The following is a 20636-nucleotide window of genomic DNA, read 5'->3' as shown; positions in this document are numbered from 1 at the left end:
TTTTATTCCATCAATTCCTAAAACTTGTTCCAGAATATCACCTGTATGAGTCCATAGTAGCCATTTTCCAAATGGCTATCATTAACTGTTGGTGAGCAGGAATCGTAAGACAGCTTTTCACTTTTCTAATTAAATTCTGATAAATGATTTCGAGGAGAAATTCAAATGTAGCCCTTGACATTCTACAAATAATGGGAAAATGTATCAATATCAATAGTTATTTTCAAGTCGTATATACGATTGCAAATAAAATGGATAATTATGAAGGAGAGGGGCCTCCTCACCGATTTTGTTGAAACTTAACAATTTTGTCTATTTTGGTGCGTAAAATACGAATCTAAAAGTTAAAATTGTCGCTCTCAATTAGGAAAAAAGTTATTAAGTACTAAAGTTGACAGTTACGGGGTTAGGAGATCTGTCATATCGACATGATATAGACATATTTGAGCTTGCGCTCTTCACACTTAGTGGGATATTTAGCAGAATTTCTCTTCAAACGCGTTCATAAATATGAAGAACGATTGAATAGCTTTTTCTGCACGATTGCGGAATTGTATCCACCGAAGATGTGTATCAATGAAGCAGATGTCTCGGAGGGTGAAACAAAATTTATTACAAGATAACATAAATAATTCAAATTTGTTTTGCATGTTCAATACACCAACTATTCTCTGCTTTAAAAAAGCATAAACTATATAATAATTTATATTTTTTTAAAGCAGAGAATAGTTGGTGTATTGAACATGCAAAACAAATTTGAATTATTTATGTTATCTTGTAATAAATTTTGTTTCACCCTCCGAGACATCTGCTTCATTGATACACATCTTCGGTGGATACAATTCCGCAATCGTGCAGAAAAAACTATTCAACCGTTCTTCATATTTATGAACGCGTTTGAAGAGAAATTCTGCTAAATATCCCACTAACAAGGAGATGCTTAGAAATGCGAAATCGCTTTTTGAACGGGACATAGCTCGTTCGGTAGGTTATACCTAGAGTATGAAAACCCTAAGAGGATTTGGGTGAATGGGCCTTTGTTTAGGAGAAATCGTTGGGCTAACGGCGTGCCGCGACAACGACATGAACATAAGCAATAAACTTGCAGTATCTTTCACCGAAGCGGCGTGGCTGTGGTGGCTAAGGCTCGCGTCGTGATCCCGATGTTGATATTATTCGAATCAAATATTCGAAATTTTGATAATCGAAAACAGCAGTAAAAATGGAGACAACGAATATTAGCAATGAAACGATTGAAAATGTGCAACTTCTTGCAAAATGTGATATCTCGAAGGAAGACCTGACGGATGCGATCGAATATTTCGGCAGTAAATATATATTATTAACGAATAATTGAAGGAAACGTTTGTTTTTATAATTACATTTTAAATTATAATGTGAAATGATTATTTACAGATATTGTGATAGACTTTAATTTAATTTCTACTGACGCACCACGAAAATTTTCTGACAATGCCAAATTGATTGGCTGCAAATTATTCGAGAAATTTGTTAAATTATTGGATCATCACGAAATTTCAAACGAAGTTGAATATTATAAAGAAGAAGATCAAGAAGACATTATGTGCGAAAATATGCCAAGTACGAGTCAAAGTTAGAGTGAAAGTACATCCGATGAAAATTATGAACCTTCGCTAAAAATGTCAACATATGAAATAGTGCCATTTGATATAAAATTCAAGATTGTAATGACTGCTCAAGAACATCCGCATTGGTCCTTCCATACATTGCAGAAACGATTTAAAAAGCACTTACGTCGTCCTTCTGATCTGACACGATTTAAAAATGCTATTTCTTCAGGTGGCACTTTTAAAGACAAATTAAATATTATTAAAGCTAATGTGTACGATCGTTTTAAAGAAGCAAGAAACAACAGACAATTAATTACACGACGGTTGCTGCAACAGTGGGCTATAGCTGCAGCAGCGCAATTTAATGACAAGCAAGAGAAAGGCGAAGATCCTAATGTTTTTCGATTTGTAGCATCGAATGCGTGGTTGACTGCTTTTCTACGTGAATATAGAATTTCTAATCGTCGCGTAGTCCGATATATTTCAAAAAAAGAGGCAATTTCACCAGAAGCTATAATACAATCAGCGGAACATTTTCAAACATTAATCCAAGCAATTTCACCGGATTACAAGCCTGATTTTGTAATTAATACGGATCAAATGAGCTGTGAATATAGAGTCAATGTATCGCGTACTTATACGCACACAGGAGAAAAATTGATTCAATTGTATATCGGCGATTTAAATAAAGTTTCGCATTCGTATACCGCCCAGTATTCATTAACAAAATCCGGTAAGCTGTTAAATAAAGTGTTCGTTTGCTTACAAGAATACGCTGATACATTTGGAGTGCGTGTACAGAAAGATGTAGATGATTTGTTGAAATTATGTAAAAATGTTATTGTCGTATGTTCCAAGTCTGGAAAATTAACAACTTCACTATATGAACAATATTTGCAAAGTGTTGTTAAGCCGTATGTCAGGAATAATTCTTTTTTATTTATTGTTGATTCCTGGGGAGGACAAAAGAATATTCATATTTATAATAAGATATTCCGCGACGAGAATAACAAACCGACATGCAATTTGTAAATTATACCGCCAAAATGTACACCGATTTGCCAGCCTTGCGATGTTTATTTTTATAGACAAGTTAAAATTATTATTTAAAAAATACAAAACTGCCCAGATTTAATTACGGGTGACAAAAGTATACAATTAAATACTCGAGCTGACGCGATTCGCATACAATCGTTAACACATTATTTATTATCAGCACCGAAATTTAAATGTATGCTTCAATATGCGTCCAAATTAGCTGAAGATAGAGAAATCTTTTTTAATGTTAATCAAATATGCTTTCCTCCAAATATTTTTAATGCTAAATGCGTGTGTAAAAAATCTAATTCATTTATAAAATGTTCATGGTGTGAAAAAGTTCTATGTTTCCAATGTTTTTACACGAATTTTCATCCGCAACATTGCGACAATATGAAGGCACACATGTAGATATTTTTAAAAAAGAATTTTTATTTTAATGACATTTTTATTGTATTATATCATTGTATGTGAAAAATATAATGCGTTACCATGACTGTAAACTTGAGCTTTTATATTATTTTACATTTAAACAGACAAAATTTTCTTATTTTACATAAAAAAACGGAATAAATTAAAAAAAAAGAAATAATTATAATAAACTATTCATTACATGTCTTAACATTAACAATAAAAAAAGAAAAGAGTCATCGACGGGACTCGAACAGCTCGTCGCCGGCGCAAAAGGGATCACGACGCGAGCCTTAGCCACCACAGCCACGCCGCTTCGGTGAAAGAGACTGCAAGTTTATTGCTTATATTCATGTCGTTGTCGCGGCACGCCGTTAGCCCAACGATTTCTCCTAAACAAAGGCCCATTCACCCAAATCCTCTTAGGGTTTTCATACTCTAGGTATAACCTACCGAACGAGCTATGTCCCGTTCAAAAAGCGATTTCGCATTTCTAAGCGTCTCCTTGTAAGTGTGAAGAGCGCAAGCTCAAATGTGTCTATATCATGTCGATATGACAGATCTCCTAACCTCGTAATTGTCAAATTTAGTACTTAATAACTTTTTTCCTAATTGAGAGCGACAATTTTAACTTTTAGATTCGTATTTTACGCACCAAAATAGACAAAATTAAGTTAAGTTTCAACAAAATCGGTGAGGAAGCTCCTCTCCTTCATAATTACCATAAAATGTAACACTAGTAGTAAGAGTAAAAAGAAACAGTTACACTACTATCAACACATTCCTTACTGTTTCTCTTTACTCTTAGCACTATTATAATGACTAACCTAAAATGGTGGACTTTTAAATTCATAATCCATATAACGATCAACAACGTTAGCGTAATTTGTTATGCGCGGGCGAAGTTTCCGCTTTCCTCTCTCCCGCAAGGCTGCTTCCCAATTTTCATCGGAACTCGATGAGCTTTCAGACACATTATTTCTTCGACGCACCAATAACATACTAACCACACCAACGGCGTCCATGTTTGTGTCGTCCACACTCCGTTCCACTACAGTTAGAGCCTGCGACGCTCCCAAGTTAGTGGAACGAAAAATTTTGCGGTCGTGGTCGTGAGCGTTGCGGTTGTTAAGTGGAACGCACCCTCAATCGCTACTTGTACATTCGACGTGGCATAATTTATACCATCAAAATATAAAGTTTTAGATTTTGAACACCCGGCGATTATTCAAAAACTACCCTCTCATCAGTCTCAAGAATAAATATAAGATTTCAATTTTTATACCGAACTGTTCTTTTTTAAAATTACATTCAACAATAAAATTTACTCTTTTTTATGATTTTATATATAAAAATATCGAATAAGTATATGTATCTATGTATGTGCGTGCGAAACGAAAAACACATTAAAATACAGTTAATCCACATTAACTTCTCAGTGAAATTATAATAGTAATGGTTGAGGATGTAAAAATGACAATTTTGAATTTTTATGTTAGAAACACATTAAATTTATTGAAAGAGAGAAAAAAGATATTAATTGTATCACAATTTCTTTACAAATATAAATTGTTTATGTTTTAATATAAATAAACATAATATAACATTTAGCATAAATAAACATTGTCGATTCTTTATAATACTTCATAAATGTAACTTATAAGTCTAATATAAGTCTAAAATACATGGACATATATTGTTTTACTGTTTTAAATTTATAAGCTTTGAATTAAACATTACTCCAGCATAGTAGTGAAGTTCATAAAATTCTCAGGGTTTTAACCCTCTAGTCGCGAGCAATGTGCATATCGCGTTTAACTTTCTTCGCCGTCGACCATGAAGCCGCCGACCGCGAAGCCGCCGACCGCGAAACCACCGACTACGAGACCGTCAATCACGAAGCCGCCGATCGCGAAGCCACCGACTACGAGACCGCAAGGCCATCAACCACGAGGCCGTCAACCACGAGGACGTCGACCCCAAAGCCATCGTTCGTGGGGCCAATACCATCGTCTACAGGGCCGCCAATCACCGGGCCGTCAGTCACCGGGCCGTCAGTCACCGGGCCGTCAGTCACCGGGCCGCCAGTCACCGGGCCGCCAGCCACCGGGCCGCCAGCCACCGGGCCGCCAGTCACCGGGCCGCCAGTCACCGGGCCGCCAATCACCGGGCCGCCAATCACCGGACCGACAACCTCCGGGCCGTCAACCGCTAGACCGCCAAACCTTCAGTCAACCGCCCGGACCACCCTCACCGACGCACCACCCGTACGAGTGTGGCTCGACGACGGCACCGTGGTAGAAGTGCCGTTCGGGACCGCCATCATCGGGCGGAAATACCGCGTGCGAACCGCGTCGGGTCGGTGGATTATCCAGTTCGACGCCCGTGGGCAACCACGAGCGATTCGGCGCCTCGCCGATTCCCCTTGAAGGGGAGGGTGGTGTAACGACACCACAATGCCGTACTAATTTAACGGCCGGGCCGACCAACCGTCCGGGCACTTTCGGCGCCTTTGGGCGCTCCCCAAGCGTTTCCGCCAGTGGGCGATCCCACTCCGACCCACCGCCCCACTTCGCTACCACGGAGCGCGAGTGGGGATCCCGGCGAGCGGTATATAAGTCGGCCGGAGCGATACTTCGCTACCTTTTCCCAGCCGGCCTCTGACCGGCTCCTAGCCTCCGGGTACAACCGAGGACCTCCTGAACCGCTTCCCAGTGAACAATCCTGCCCGTTCCTGTCGACGGAGACGGGCGCAACCTCTCCGCAGCCAGGTTATCACCGGCGTTCGACGCTCTCGACCGTTCCTGCCGACGGAGACGGGCGCAACCTCTCCGCAGCCAGGTTATCACCGGCGATCGACACTCCTGACCGTTCCTGTCGACGGAGACGGGCGCAACCTCTCCGCAGCCAGGTTATCACCGGCGATCGACGCTCCTGACCGTTCCTGTCGACGGAGACGGGCGCAACCTCTCCGCAGCCAGGTTATCACCGGCGTTCGACGGACGGAGACGGGCACAACCTCTCCGCTGTCAGGGCATCACCGGCATGCGATAACATTAAGCCTTAGCTAGTAGATCCGCGTGCATCATCTGTTAGTTTGTAAGATATTCTGTTAAGCTTAAGTCTTAGTTATAAGTCCTACTCATTTGTTAACAAGTTTTGAATAAACGCTGATTAAACCACAATACGGGTCTCGCAAGTTTGGCTCTCCCTCCTACTCCCGGATCCTGGGAATCGGCGAGCCAGTCCGTGGCGTTCGGGATAGGCGAACCGTTACAATAAATAGCGATTAAAAATAGCCCGCGATTTTATACAAAAAAATAAAAAAATCGCCCGCGGCTGAAGGATTAAAATGTCTCTCTTATTTATTTATAACAATCTTACCATTGATGATTTCGGGTTTTGCATTTGTAGAGATATAGTGATTTTTAAATTGAGAAGCACATTTCATGCGCGTGGCTTCCCAAAATTTATTAATTCCTGCCATTTACCAGGTTGCAAGACTTTTTGTAAACGATAATATGTTTTCCCTTTTTCATTTATTCGTCGCTTGTACACTTTTTCAACTAAAAGGTTCGTAAAGGCTTCTCTCAATAGGGAAATAATAAGATGTTTCTTATAATCATTAGCATTCGGTGAGCAATTTATGGATCTTTCGCTCCAATTAGATCGTATCACTTAACATACTTTCGCTCGCGGAAACACTCTTGTCATTGCACGCATCTTTGTTTAAAATCACATTTTTAATACCATATCGATTACACATTGTAAACACATAAATTATTACTAGTCACTTTATTTTCTAATTCTTGCGCTATAACGTTCCAGATATCTTAAGTTTTTGATATAATAATATTATTATTATTAATAATACTTTTGTATTTTAATATCATTTCTTTTATTTTTGACGGAGTAATTTTTCCCGATCTATCGTACACTGGATTCATATTAACATTTCGATGTGAACTGTTTTAAATGATCGACTTTCAAAAGATACGCCGTTTTTTTCGTGGAAATCTTTGATAGATACCGAAAATTTTTAGTCAAGTCGCTGCGGCTTCTCCATATCAAAGCATTTGAAAAAGATGTGCCGCCTTCTATTGTACAATATTTGTAAAGTTATAAATCTTCAAGCGATTTCGAGCGAGCAAAAAGCAGCAGTAATTTGATATCTTCGAATTTGAATCGCCGCGAGTCGTACACGGTCTCGGCCTCTATCAAAGATTTTGAAAAAGATATACTGCTTTCTATTGGAAAGAAGATACAAATCAATACAAATGGTTTACAATAGAAAGTGGCATATTCTTTTCAAAAGCTTTGATATCGCGAAACTGAGACGACTCGCGGTAAATCGACCGAAAAGGCGCGATAACTTTTGATATCATCGAATTTGAGTCGCCGCAAGTCGTACACGGCTTTTCAATATCTATCAAAGAAGACGCATATCTTTTAAAAGTCGATTTTTGAAATTATTGCTCTTTAGTTTCGAGCAACTCTTCATTCAAAAGACAGTTCATCTCAAACAATTCACAATTAATAGTAGCGTTAATATGAATCCAATGCGCGGCAGACCGGGAAAAATTCCTCCGTCAAAAATAAGTGTTACATCTTACCGACTTCGCGAATCCTTCCTTCCGCGATTATTGCTTAATTCGCCTGTCATGGTTGTAGCGTAAAAGAATGTTAGACGCGTAATTCGGTCGCTCCCTAGTACACACTATCAGGACTGACGAGCCATTGAGAATCTTTCTTTCGAAAGATTGTAACAGCGCGCGCGATAAGAAAGATTAGGCGGTTAGGCTCATGCAACTAATCAGTGAACATTGATCATCAGATATCTATGAGTAAAAACACTTAGGAAATAGTACCGATCATCTCAACAAATAATTCTCGTCACGTTCCTATGATATTTCTAAATTTATATCAAGAATAATAAACCACTTGATTCCTAAAATATAAATGATATTAAGAAATAAATCTTATAGATTATAAATTGAGAAACTATTAATTAACCAGTAAACACTTAAAAAGAGTAAATCTTAAGATATCGAATTGAGAAACTATTATAATCAATATTATTAAGAAATTGGTTAGTCAATAATAAATCGAACCAAATTAAGAAATCCGAAGAGATAATTGCATCAACCGAAAAGATGGGTACGTATAGAAAAACTGTCCGAATCGAGTATAAAAAGAGGAAGCTCACAGCAAGAATCATCAGTAATCCGAGTTCAGTAATCAGAGATCAGTCATCAGTGATAAGTCGTCAATGATCAGTCACCAGTGATCAGTCATCAGTTAGTTGGCATCATCGGCCAGTTCAATCGGTCTTCGACAGTCCATCCTCGGTTTACGTGATAAGGACACACACTTTCGGTCATCGAACAAACGCCACAAGCATCCCTCGATGCTAAAAACCAGGAGTGCATTGAGAGTCGCAACTCAATCACAACTAAAGTCTTTTATTACAAAATCGTAAGTCAATCTGATCTTTAAATTATCTCATTTCCCTCTTTTTTACTTATAATTTTTATCTTTTAAAATCTGACGTTGATTCCCAATAAAATTCTCCTCTTCCCCTCCATCTTCTACACACATCCACAGTTAATCATGATTTGTTATTCAAGTGAACAAAAATTATTGTAACCTCCAGTCGAGCATAAAAATATAAATAGAGTCACCCCATATTCTGTTCGACTGATGACCTCCGCATTTATGTAACACCCGCGAGAAACCACATATACAGGGTGTCCCATTTTAAATAATACGCTCAAATATCTCCGAAACGGTGCGTTAAATAAAAAAATATTTCAAACAAAAGTTGTATGGCTTGAAGGGAGTCATCAGATGGTTGCAATGATTTGACCTTGGAGAGTCATTTGAAGGTCACGTGAAGGTCACCGTCAATTTCTTAAACGAAATTCCCTATTTTTTATTGCATATTCTTGTAGCTTATCTCGAGGGCTTTCCAAAACACTATAATTAAGTTAGTTTTCATTAAGTACTTTCCGAGTTATGAGGCTTGAAATCATTTCTTAATTTTACATAAACCGTAAAATATCTTGTAAAATATTCATATTTTTCGATTATCTTACCTTAATACTTTTATGTACAAAATAATGAGAGGAATCAATTGGTGTAAAGAAAACACATAGTTATTTTTAAGAAAAAATATGTAATTGTTAATTGCAAATTACATATTTTTTCTTCGAAACAACTATGTGTTGCGACGTTTAATTTTATTTTTTTACAATTCCTCCTCGAGGTGTTAGAGAGGAGGATGCTAAGGAGGAGCGAAAACGTCGCAAAAACACAAGGCGGATAGAGAATACTCGCGCCCGGAGGAACAGGGATGGCGGGTGTTCTCGCGCGAGCCGCGGCGAAGCGAAGGCCGTCTCGAGATCTCGAAGTTGGGCGCCAGATACGGTCTTTCACGTATCAGTTCGCTAAATGCCAAAATAACGCGAAAAACGCTTGCCTGATTCGCCACGGGCCGACTAGCTCGCTTAACGGTAGAGGGGCAGGGTCTATGGAAAAGTTATTTGTTTTATACGAGGCTTTGGAAATTCCGAAGATCGACAAACACCACGGAGTTTAACAATCACGAGAGGTGAACACTCAAATAAATTATGCGAATGTAATATCGAAAAATATAACACATTTATTAGAAAGAAAATAACATAAGAGAAATAAAATAAAACAAATAACAAATTAAAGAAAGAAAGAATAATAACAGTAAATTAGGAAATTTGAAATAGCAAAATATATAACAGATATTAATTCCACAGCGGTAATAATAATAAATCAGATGGATCGAATGTTTACACGAAATCGATAACATAAGAAAGCGCTAAGTCATTCCTGGTATTTATTCTAGCTCGTTTTTATGGCTAGACTCTGCGAGACCGAATGGCGTTTCGAGAACGTAACGGAAATTCGACAATTCAATCGTCGACTTATTATACAGATCTTTTCCCTTTTTCTTTTTCACTCGCTACTCTAATTGACAGCAATATGTTTGACAGAATGCTTAATAATCGAGCGAGAATAATTGAGTAATTTGCGAAGACGGAGAATCTCGCTTGCAACGAGCACGGTCGATGCGATCGATAATCGACAGCCGTCGGACGCCGCTTACTTTCCTTTCGGCGTAAAGCCGGCGTCACACGATGTACGTTTTTCTGTATGATTATCTTGTATGCTAGCTTGTATACTCTACGTTGCTTGGTTTGCTGTATGGAGCGTTGTATGAAAACGTCACACGAAGGTTGGTTTGCTGTATGGAGTATTGTATGAAGACGTCAGACGAAAGAAAACATCAAACATCAAACATAGCTGGTTGATAGGTTTTGATAATTAAATAAAATATTTATAAGAAAGATTGATATGGAGGAACAACAGCTTCTGTATATAGTAAATGAAATTTTGCGACGACGGAGATTGGCTGCATTCGCGCTATTACTTCATCGTGAAATAAATAGAAAAAATCGTAGACGTATAAGAATATGAGTTCGAAATTGGCTACAGAGAAGGAACGAAGGAAGAGGAGTTTTAAATATGGTGCAAGAGGAGCTTCGGTACATTTAATCTATATCTATATTAAATCATCAAATTAAATATTTTATTGCCGTTTTTCAAAATAATTTTTTTAATTAATTTAATTTTTTCCTAGTTTACAAGACATTGAGTCTTATAATAATTATTATCGAATGGATGAAGGTCTTTTTGAAGAAATTTTGATCCGAATTACTCCACACATACAAAAAAAGGATACTGTTATGCGTCAGGCTATAAACCCTCGTCAAAGGTAAATTTTAACGAATTCGTATTTTTTTTTAATATGTTCCTTTACATTGCGTTATCGGTTAAATTTTGTAACGTACGGTTTTTCCCGTGTACCGCATAATCTGAAGTATACGGATAGCCGTCGGATCCAGGTGGCGGAATCAATAATGCGGAGACGTATTATTACGAATTAACGTATTTATTATTTCTGGTGCGTATGTACAAAGGTGTTGTGTGTGTATGCGCGTGTATAAATGTATATGTACAAGAGTGTTGTGTGTGTGTGTACGCGCGCGTGTAATGTTAATGTTCAAGGTGTTGTGTGTGTATGCGCGTGTATAAATGTATATGTACAAGAGTGTTGTGTGTGTGTGCGCGTGTATAAATGTATTAATATCCGGCGCGATGCACTCGCCCGTTTCCAAGTATCGGTGCGTTATCGCGTTCCTGCCGGCTCGTCGGGCGTGTTTTTGTCGCGTTTCTTTGGCGCGGTTCTTGTCGCTCAGCTGTTCGGCTTTAAATCGTTCGGCTTTAAATCGTTCGGCTTTAAATTCGGCTTTAAGTCGGATTGATATTCGTAATTGCCTTAATTTCCCCGGATGGATTTTCGGGTTTTTGGAAGGCGTCGCGACGCTAGCGAGCGTCGGAGGCGGCTCTCGTTCCACCTCGTGAAGGCGCGATGCCTGATAAGGATCTCGGTTCGGAGGCGATTTCACAGGCGCCGATATCGATCGGTAGAGGCAGCGTTCACACTACCTTCTGGCCTTGTTACTATCGCAAGGATTTCTCTAGACTGCTTTGCTTGCCTTCTGACTAGCTCGGCGGCTTGAGAGGATCGCAAGGATCTGCCCGGTTGTGCCGTCGAGAACCCGTTTTATACTCGGCTAATTACCCGCGCCGGCGTATTCGGTAATTACCCCCACCGAGCGGCGGTAAAAATCGGAACGGTTCGGATCCGCCCGGGGGAGTTCGGGGTGCCGAACGCGGGTTCTCAGCCGCCGATAACGGCTCCCGACGGCAGTGTCTCAATAATTGAGAGTCCCTGCCCGGTTGTTTATTACGAGATTAAAAATGGGCGCACAGCGCCTCTGCCATTGCCCGACCGATGTTCGTCGGGCGGCAGCTTCCGGCCGGTGTTCGCCGGGAAACGATGCATTCGGGGGTGCATCGTTACATCACCCCCCCGCTAAATAACGCCTAAATTTGAGGCGTGACCGGATCTTCGGGCCTATCTAATGCGCCGGTGGTAGTGCAATTTACCGTCTCGGCTAAACCGCAGGATCCACTGCCCGTCTGCGGTGCGTGGGCGGTATCGGCGCAATACGTGGACCGCGAAGTGCGGGACCTCGAACACCAGGCCCGGTTCGACCTGGACGCGGATCGGCGGTGCAGGAATCGGGCCCATCGGCATCAGCAGCTCTGGCTCAGGTTCTGCTGGTGTTGCTGCCGGCCGATTCTCTCGGGCCGGTGGCGGCGGTCGGCGCTCGTAGGGCCGTGGTTGACGGCGTCTCGGCGGCGACAGAGGCGGTGTCGCTAGGAGGGCGGTCTTCCTAGCGTTCTCCCGGTCGGACCGCTGGATCACGGTTCCGATCCGTGGTGGCCGGGGCTTCTCCGCTGGTGGCCCCGGTGGTTCCGCTGGTACGGTCCCCGTGTCGGCCTCCTCGGCCAAATATCGGTCTATCGCGGCTAAAATGTCGTCCGTTTCGTTCGACATGTTGCGGCTTTGTGACTGTGCTCAGGCTTGTCACTCTTTGTTCGTGGATCATTCGGCATCGTCATCGCTGTCGGTGGGGATGAGGTCGTCTTCTCCCGGATTATTGATGTTTTGATTCTGCTCGATTGCTTTTAGATCTTGAACATGTACGTGACGTATCCACCTCTTGCTCCTCAGGTCCACGATCACGGGCGATATTAACCGTCTGACTTCGTACGGCCCGCTGAATTTTGGCGCGAGTTTTGCGTTGAAGGAGTCCGCTTTCTTTGACAGTGGATGCTCCTTTTTTAGCACCCATTCTCCTGGTAGCGGTTTCCATGGCCGGCGTCTTAAATTATAATATTTTCGCTGGCGTTGAAACGCCTGGGCCAGGTTGATGCGCACGAGCTCGTATGCTTCTTGCAACTTCTGGTGCCTCGCGTCTGGTGTTTCTGGCGTCGTGTTCCGCTCCTCGGTTTCGGCCGGCGCGGTGAGCTCTCTTCCATGATTTAAGTAGGCTGGCGTGTATCCGGTTGCGTCATGTACGGCCGTATTGTACGCGAATTGCAACTCCGACAGGTGCTCGTCCCAGGTGCGGTGGTCCCAGGTCCTTGTCTACGTACTGGCTGATCATCGTCTTGATCGTGCGATTCGTACGTTCCACCGGGTTGCAATGCGGTGCGTACGCCGGGGTGGTTACGTGCTTGATCCCGCTCTCCGCCAAGCGTTCCTCCAGTTGTTTTGAGCGGAGTTGCGTGCCGTTATCCGTAAGAATGGATCCTGGACGGCCGTGTTTCAGGATGACGTGGTTGGTGATCGCCTGTGTTACGGCGTCGGCGGTGGCTCGTCGAAGAGGCACGAACTCGGCCCACTTGGAGAACCGATCCTGCATGGACATTAACCATGTATGCCCTCTGCGTGACCGTGGCAATGGTCCTACCAAATCGACTGTGACTTGTTCCCACGGTCGTGTGATGTTGGTCGCGTGCAATTTCCCGGCCGGGCGGGGCGGTGTTGATTCGCCTTATGCCTTTGGCAATTCTGGCAGGCCTTGACATAGTTCGCCGCTTCGCAGAACATTCCGGGCCAGTAATAGTGTTCGGCCATTCTGGCGATTGTCTTGGCGATTCCCAAGTGCCCGGCGGTCGGGGCGTCGTGGCCTTTCTCGAACACCTTTCTTCGGAGCGGCTGTGAAACGCAGACCTTCCACTGCTGTTCCTCCGGTGTCTCCTTAAAATCGAGGCTGTGCAGTACATGTTTATAGAGCCTCCCTTGCTCGATTCTGTAGTCTGGTCTCGCGGCAGGATCGTCCTTCACCTCCCGGAGGATACGCTGATACCAGCGACAGCGTGCCGTGCGAGCGGCACAGCTCTCGGGCTGGCGCGACAGTGCGTCCGCGACGCGATTCAGGGTCCCGCGACGGTACTGTATCTCCATGTTGTACTGCTGCAGTTCCAATGCCCATCGTCCGAGGCGTCCCGTGAGCGAGTCGATTTTCCGCAGCCACTTCAGGGCCTGGTGGTCTGTTACGACCGTGAAGTCGTATCCCTCCAGATAGTTATGCATCCGGCGGATGCCCTATATGACGGCGAGACATTCTAGCTCCGTCGCGCTATAATTTCTTTCGGCCGCGTTGAGTGTGCGACTTGCGTAGGCGATAACCCGGTCGCCCTCTTCGTAACGCTGGGTCAATACGGCCCCGAGTCCGGTACTGCTGGCATCCGTTTGCAAAAAGAACCGTCGCGTGAAATCCGGGCAAGCGAGAACGGGCGCGGAAATTAATCGCTCCTTGAGAGCGCGGAACGCGATTGCCTCCTCGTCTCCCCATTTCCATCGGGCGTTTTTACGCGTTAGTTGTGTCAGCGGAGCGGCTATGGTTGAGAAGTTCTCGATAAACCGTCGGTACCAGGACGCCATCCCGAGAAATTGGCGGATTTGCTTTATCGTTGTTGGCTCTGACCATTCGGCCACGGCACTGACTTTTTCCGGGTCAGTTCGTATTCCGTCCCGCCCTACTACGTGCCCCAGATATTTTAATTGCTCGACGCAGAATTTACACTTCTCCGGGTTCAGTCGAAGATGCGCTTCCCGGAGCCGGCGGAAGGTTTCGGCGAGCAGCTCGAGATGTTCTGAGAACGTGCGGCTAATGACGATTATGTCGTCCAAGTACACGAAGACGTGCGGTTCGAGGTCGGGTCCGAGGACGGTATCCAATAGCCGTTGGAAAGTGGCGGGCGCCGAGTGCAGTCCGAATGGCATGACCCGGAAGTGGAAAAGCCCTTTTCCGGGCACCGTAAAGGCGGTGATTGGTCGGCTCTCCGGCATGAGTGGTACCTGCCAATACCCGTTTTTGAGATCGAAAGTCGACAAATAGCGGGCCCCCCTTAATTTGTCTAAGGTGGCGGTTACCTAGGGTAGTGGGTACGCGTCGCGGTGGGTCACTTCGTTCACGCGGCGAAGGTCGATGCAAAAGCGGGATTTGCCGTCTTTTTTCCGCACCACCACTATCGGTGAACTCCACGGGCTGTCGGAGGATTCAATAATGCCTTGCTCCAGCATTTCCTCCACTTCGCGATCGATTATGGCCTGCATGGCCGGATTCCGCGGCCGGTACCGTTGCTTAATAGATATCGCGTCTTTCAAACGGATCCGATGTTGGATCCTCCCGGTGGGTCCGCCGATCTCCTCGAACTTCCGGAGTTCCACCTCTAAAAAATCCTGGAGCGCTTGGCGCTCCTCCGGTGTCTGGCTGGCCAGCCCCTTGGTGGCCCAGCACTGACCTCCCTCCCTGATAACGGACAGGGACGGTATCGGAACCCTCAGCCTTAATCGGGCCTGAATATCGATCCCGAGAAGGAGATCACTCTCCATCTCGGGCAGGATCGTGAAGGTGTGCGTGACCTTCTTGCCGCGTACGCAAAGAGGAACGGTCAAGGTCCCGGGGACGTCTGCCGGCGTCCCGTCCACCAGCAGAATTTGTCCCCCTCCCCCTGTCTGTTCGATCACTCCTTCCTGTCGGAGTGCATCCACGGTGTGGCGGTTCATGAGGGAGACCTCCGACCCGGAATCGATCAGGGCGTCAAATTGCCGTCCCTTGATGGTCACATATATGTGCGGTCGGGGAAGAAACCTTATGCGGAGTCTTGGGCGGGGGTCGCGACCGCAAGATCCCACCCCGGACGCGTTTCCCGGACGCGGATGACATTCGGAGGTTAATACGCCGTCCTTGCCGCACTGGGAGCAGAACTTCAAAGCTGGGCGCCGGCATTGGCCCCGCGTGTGTCCCCGCTGCTTGCAGCGCCAACAGCATTCGCGCTTGTTATACGTGGCGGCGATGGTCGGGGTTGGTTTCTCGCGCTTCTTCATCTCCCGTTTTTCCCGCTCTATGTCCTCGAATTCTTTTGCCCGGGACTGCAACTCGGCGATACTTCGGACATCGTCCACGCGAACGTACGCCTTGTATTCGGGATGCATATTCTCGTATATTAAGTCGAGCTGCCCTTCGCGCGAAAACCCCCCGGCCCGGCATCAGTGTCATCATTACCGTGGAGTAGCGTGTAAACTCCTCGCCGTTCGCCTGATGACGCCCCATGATCTCTCGGCGCAAGGAGGCCGCATATCGCCGCGGAAAAAATTGCAGGTGGAATGCTCGCTCAAAGTCGTTCCACGTCCGCCAATCCTCGCGGTGGTTCCGGTACCACAATAGCGTATCGCCCTTTAACATCTCGGGCAACCCCTTTAGCATCTGGGGCCCCGAGATCCCATATCCGTCCCTGAGTTCGCGGAGTCGCTCTAGAAACGCGGCAGGGTCCCGACCATCGAAATGGCAACCCCACTTCCGTATCTGATTGATTACCTTCGCGTCCGTGGCCGGAGCTACTACGGCATGCTCGTGTTGGTTTGGAGTGGTCACCGTAATGCACGGAGCCGGCCCCGCGCTTGTCTCCCCCCCCCGGCGGTTCGAACTCGTCCGGATTGTCATCGACAAAATTACTCATTCGGCGACGGAGTTCGTCCAGCAGTCCGGAATCATCAAGGTCGTATGACCGCAAAATGGCCGCTAACTGGGCCTTCGGTAGGGTGTAAATCCACCCCTTCATTTTCACGCGTTTCCTTGCGCACACACACCGGCACGATTTTCTATTTAACCGGTCCCTGTTCGGGCGCCAATGTAACGTACGGTTTTTCCCGTGTACCGCGTAATCTGAAGTATACGGATAGCCGTCGGATCCAGGTGGCGGAATCAATAATGCGGAGACGTATTATTACGAATTAACGTATTTATTATTTCTGGTGCGTATGTACAGAGGTGTTGTGTGTGTATGCGCGTGTATAAATGTATATGTACAAGAGTGTTGTGTGTGTGTGCGCGTGTATAAATGTATTAATATCCGGCGCGATGCACTCGCCCGTTTCCGAGTATCGGTGCGTTATCGCGTTCTTGCCGGCTCGTCGGGCGTGTTTTTGTCGCGTTTCTTTGGCGCGGTTCTTGTCGCTCAGCTGTTCGGCTTTAAATCGTTCGGCTTTAAATTCGGCTTTAAGTCGGATTGATATTCGTAATTGCCTTAATTTCCCCGGATGGATTTTCGGGTTTTTGGAAGGCGTCGCGACGCTAGCGAGCGTCGGAGGCGGCTCTCGTTCCACCTCGTGAAGGCGCGATGCCTGATAAGAATCTCGGTTCGGAGGCGATTTCACAGACGCCGATATCGATCGGTAGAGGCAGCGTTCACACTACCTTCTGGCCTTGTTACTATCGCAAGGATTTCTCTAGACTGCTTTGCTTGCCTTCTGAGCTTTGCTTGCCTTCTAGCTCGGCGGCTTGAAAGGATCGCAAGGATCTGCCCGGTTGTGCCGTCGAGAGCCCGTTTTATACTCGACTAATTACCCGCGCCGGCGTATTCGGTAATTACCCCCACCGAGAGGCGGTAAAAATCAGAACGGTTCGGATCCGCCCGGGGGAGTTCGGAGTGCCGAACGCGGGTTCTCAGCCGCCGGTAACGGCTCCCGACGGCAGTGTCTCAATAATTGAGAGTCCCTGCCCGGTTGTTTATTACGAGATTAAAAATGGGCGCACAGCGCCTCTGCCATTGCCCGACCGATGTTCGTCGGGCGGCAGCTTCCGGCCGGTGTTCGCCGGGAAACGATGCATTCGGGGGTGCATCGTTACAATTTAAATATAAAATTGATATTGTAGATTGGCTGCTACATTGCGCTTTCTAGCATCTAGAAATTCTTATAAGGATCTTTCCTATGCAGTACGCATAGCTCCCAATACACTTTCAGTTGTTATTTTTAATACATTAAAAGCAATAGTTTTTGAGCTTCAAAATGAGTGTATAAAAGTATGTACCTCTCATTTCTAGTTAATATTGTTATTGGCCTTTTTATCTAAAACTTTGTTTTATTGTTAGTGTCCTAATAGTAAAGAGGAGTGGGCTGAAATTGAAGCCGAATTTCGTATTTTATGGCAGTTTCCTCACTGCATTGGAGCACTTGATGGAAAACACATAAACTTTCGCCCTTCAAGACAAAGTGGATCTTTTTATAGAAATTATAAGGGTACAGATAGTATAATCCTTATGGCTCTTGTTGATGCTAAATACAAATTTTTATTTATTAATGTTGGTAGAAATGGACGTATAAATGATGGTGTAGTATTTCGAGACAGTGAGCTAGCTCAACATTTAAATAATAATTCTTTAAATTTACCTGAACCTAATCCATTACCTGGAAATACTGTACCAATGCCTTTTGTAATAGTTGCTGACGATGCTTTTCCCTTGTCAAATAATTTACTAAAACCATATCCTGAACGTGGATTGACCTATAGTCAGAGAATTTTTGACTACCGTCTGAGTAGGGCACGAAGAATTGTAGAAAATGCATTTGGTATGTTAGCGAATAGATTCAGAATTCTCCTTAACACAATTACTTTGTCAGTTGAAAAAGTCGAATTAATTACTCTGGCATGTTGTATTTTACATAATTTTATTTTATCTCGAAGGCCATATCAAAATAATATGATTGAAGATAATTCTGAAATCGATTATCAAAATCGTCTTAATGGTATAATTAGACAAAGAGGTAATAATCCCACTCGAAATGCTAAAGCAATCAGAGATCACTTTATAAATTATTTTAATACTACTGGTTCTGTTCCATGGCAGAATGAAGCTGTGCAAAAAGGCAATTATTAATCATGTTCAAAAGAATGAAATATTTATATATTGCAAAAATAAAAATATGTTTATTTAACATAAATATGTTTATTTAATTTAATATTTAACATACATATACAGGGTGAGTTTTAATGGTTGTGTCAATCTTTTTATCATACGGGAGATTACCGATCGCAATTTTAATAAATTGATTGATACATAGATGTCAGTTAATTGAATTGACCGTAACGAAGGCCGAAATATAATGTGTACAATTAAAGCAAGTTAAAAGCTGAAATTATGTAGTGTGGATTTATTATTATTATTAAAGCTACGCAATTGTTATTATTATTATTATTATTGTTATTGTTAATACTAACGCCTCTAGCGCTGCCAAACATAAACGTGTAGCATTACGCGCTAGTACTAACCTGACCTGCTTGTCGTCGGTCGTCGCGCGCTTTGCATCGAGTATCGCGTTCTGTTAACGCGTTTCTTTAATCGAGTGTGTAATTAATAATTAAATGCGTTAACCGTTTATTAAATTCGTACCGTAACCGTTGGTAAATTCCTCCTTTTATCAATCGTGAGTGATTAAGTGCGCGAGTAAATTTGTAAAAGTGTCGAAAATGATGAAAGAAAAAACTTCGCTTATTTGTGTCAGACTGCGCGTTGAAGAAACGACGTCTCGTCGACGACGATTATTATCGTGCAACACACTGGGCACTGCTATTTCTCAGCAGTATGAAGAATCTCATTATTAAGGTAAGAATAAGTGAGTGAGTGAGTGAGTGAGAGAGTGAGAGAAAGAGGGAGAAAGAGAAAGAGAGAGAAAGAGAGAGAGTACGGTGCATGTGTGGATACGCGTGCATAAATACACCCCCCCCCCCACACACACACTGATTGTTACACTCATCGTGTGCAGCAATCAGCTGATCGCGTCGCGCGCCCCACATGATCGCCTGTATCGGACGGTGAGTTGCGCCGTCCCTGTCTACCTCTTGTACTCGTTCCGTAATTCGCGAACTATTTTATTTAATAATTTAAAAACTAAGCCTCGTAGACAATTTTGGTAAAGGGAAAATCGTCTTAGAATAGACTCGACAATTTATCTTTTTAAAGACAAACGTCTGTTCAGAATCACCCTGTATACAGGGTGTATCTGAAATGATGCATTAAACTTTAGGAGCGTATTCTAGAGGTCAAAATAAGACTTTTTTTTCTTATGATCATGGGTCCGCAAATGAACCCCCCTCCGAGCTAAAATTCGAAAATGTGTGTGAAATTGACCAAATACCCGCAACGCAAATTTATTTATCTCTCAAGAGAAGGTGATGTTAAAACCAAAGTCAAATAATAAGGCAATCCATAAATTTTTTCTGAAATACAGCCAATTTTCAATTTTTTCCCCAAACTTTAGGGGCCCCTAGCTCGGAAGTGAGTTCATTTACGGACCCATGTTCATAGGAAGAAAAAGTCTTATTTTGACTTCTAGAATACGCTCCTAAAATTTAGTGCATCATTTCAGATACACCCTGTATACACACTCACACACTCTCATCACACCAGATAATGCGCTATTGATTATAAAATTTTTTAATTATATCATTACTTTTTATGTTAAATTCAATCAGTTATTTTCATGAATAAATGTAAAACTTTGTGATTAAATTTTTCTATTAATTAATTATCCCGCTCTCATTCCTAGTTAAGATTCGCACTTGGTTCCGCCCTGAATAAAAGGGATTAAATTTCCTTACCGAAAAAGAAACCACCGAACGAACGTTCGAAGGATAGAGTAACAGCGACTCAAAAAGAGTCGTTTGCCTGTTTTTCGAGCCTTAAAGTTCGTTCGACTCAAGTTGCTTACCTCCTATTGCGACTTTGAGAAAATATCTGTGTTACGCCCTTCCTTCGACCTATCCTTCTCCGGGCCTGGACGTAACAAAAGAAACGATA

The sequence above is a fragment of the Camponotus vicinus genome, unplaced genomic scaffold (genome assembly GCF_025532165.1).
Source record: "Camponotus vicinus isolate PSW18456_S1 unplaced genomic scaffold, iyCamVici1.0 SCAF_10, whole genome shotgun sequence".
Taxonomy (NCBI): Eukaryota; Metazoa; Arthropoda; class Insecta; order Hymenoptera; family Formicidae; genus Camponotus; species Camponotus vicinus.
Note: the sequence above shows the minus strand (reverse complement) of the source record.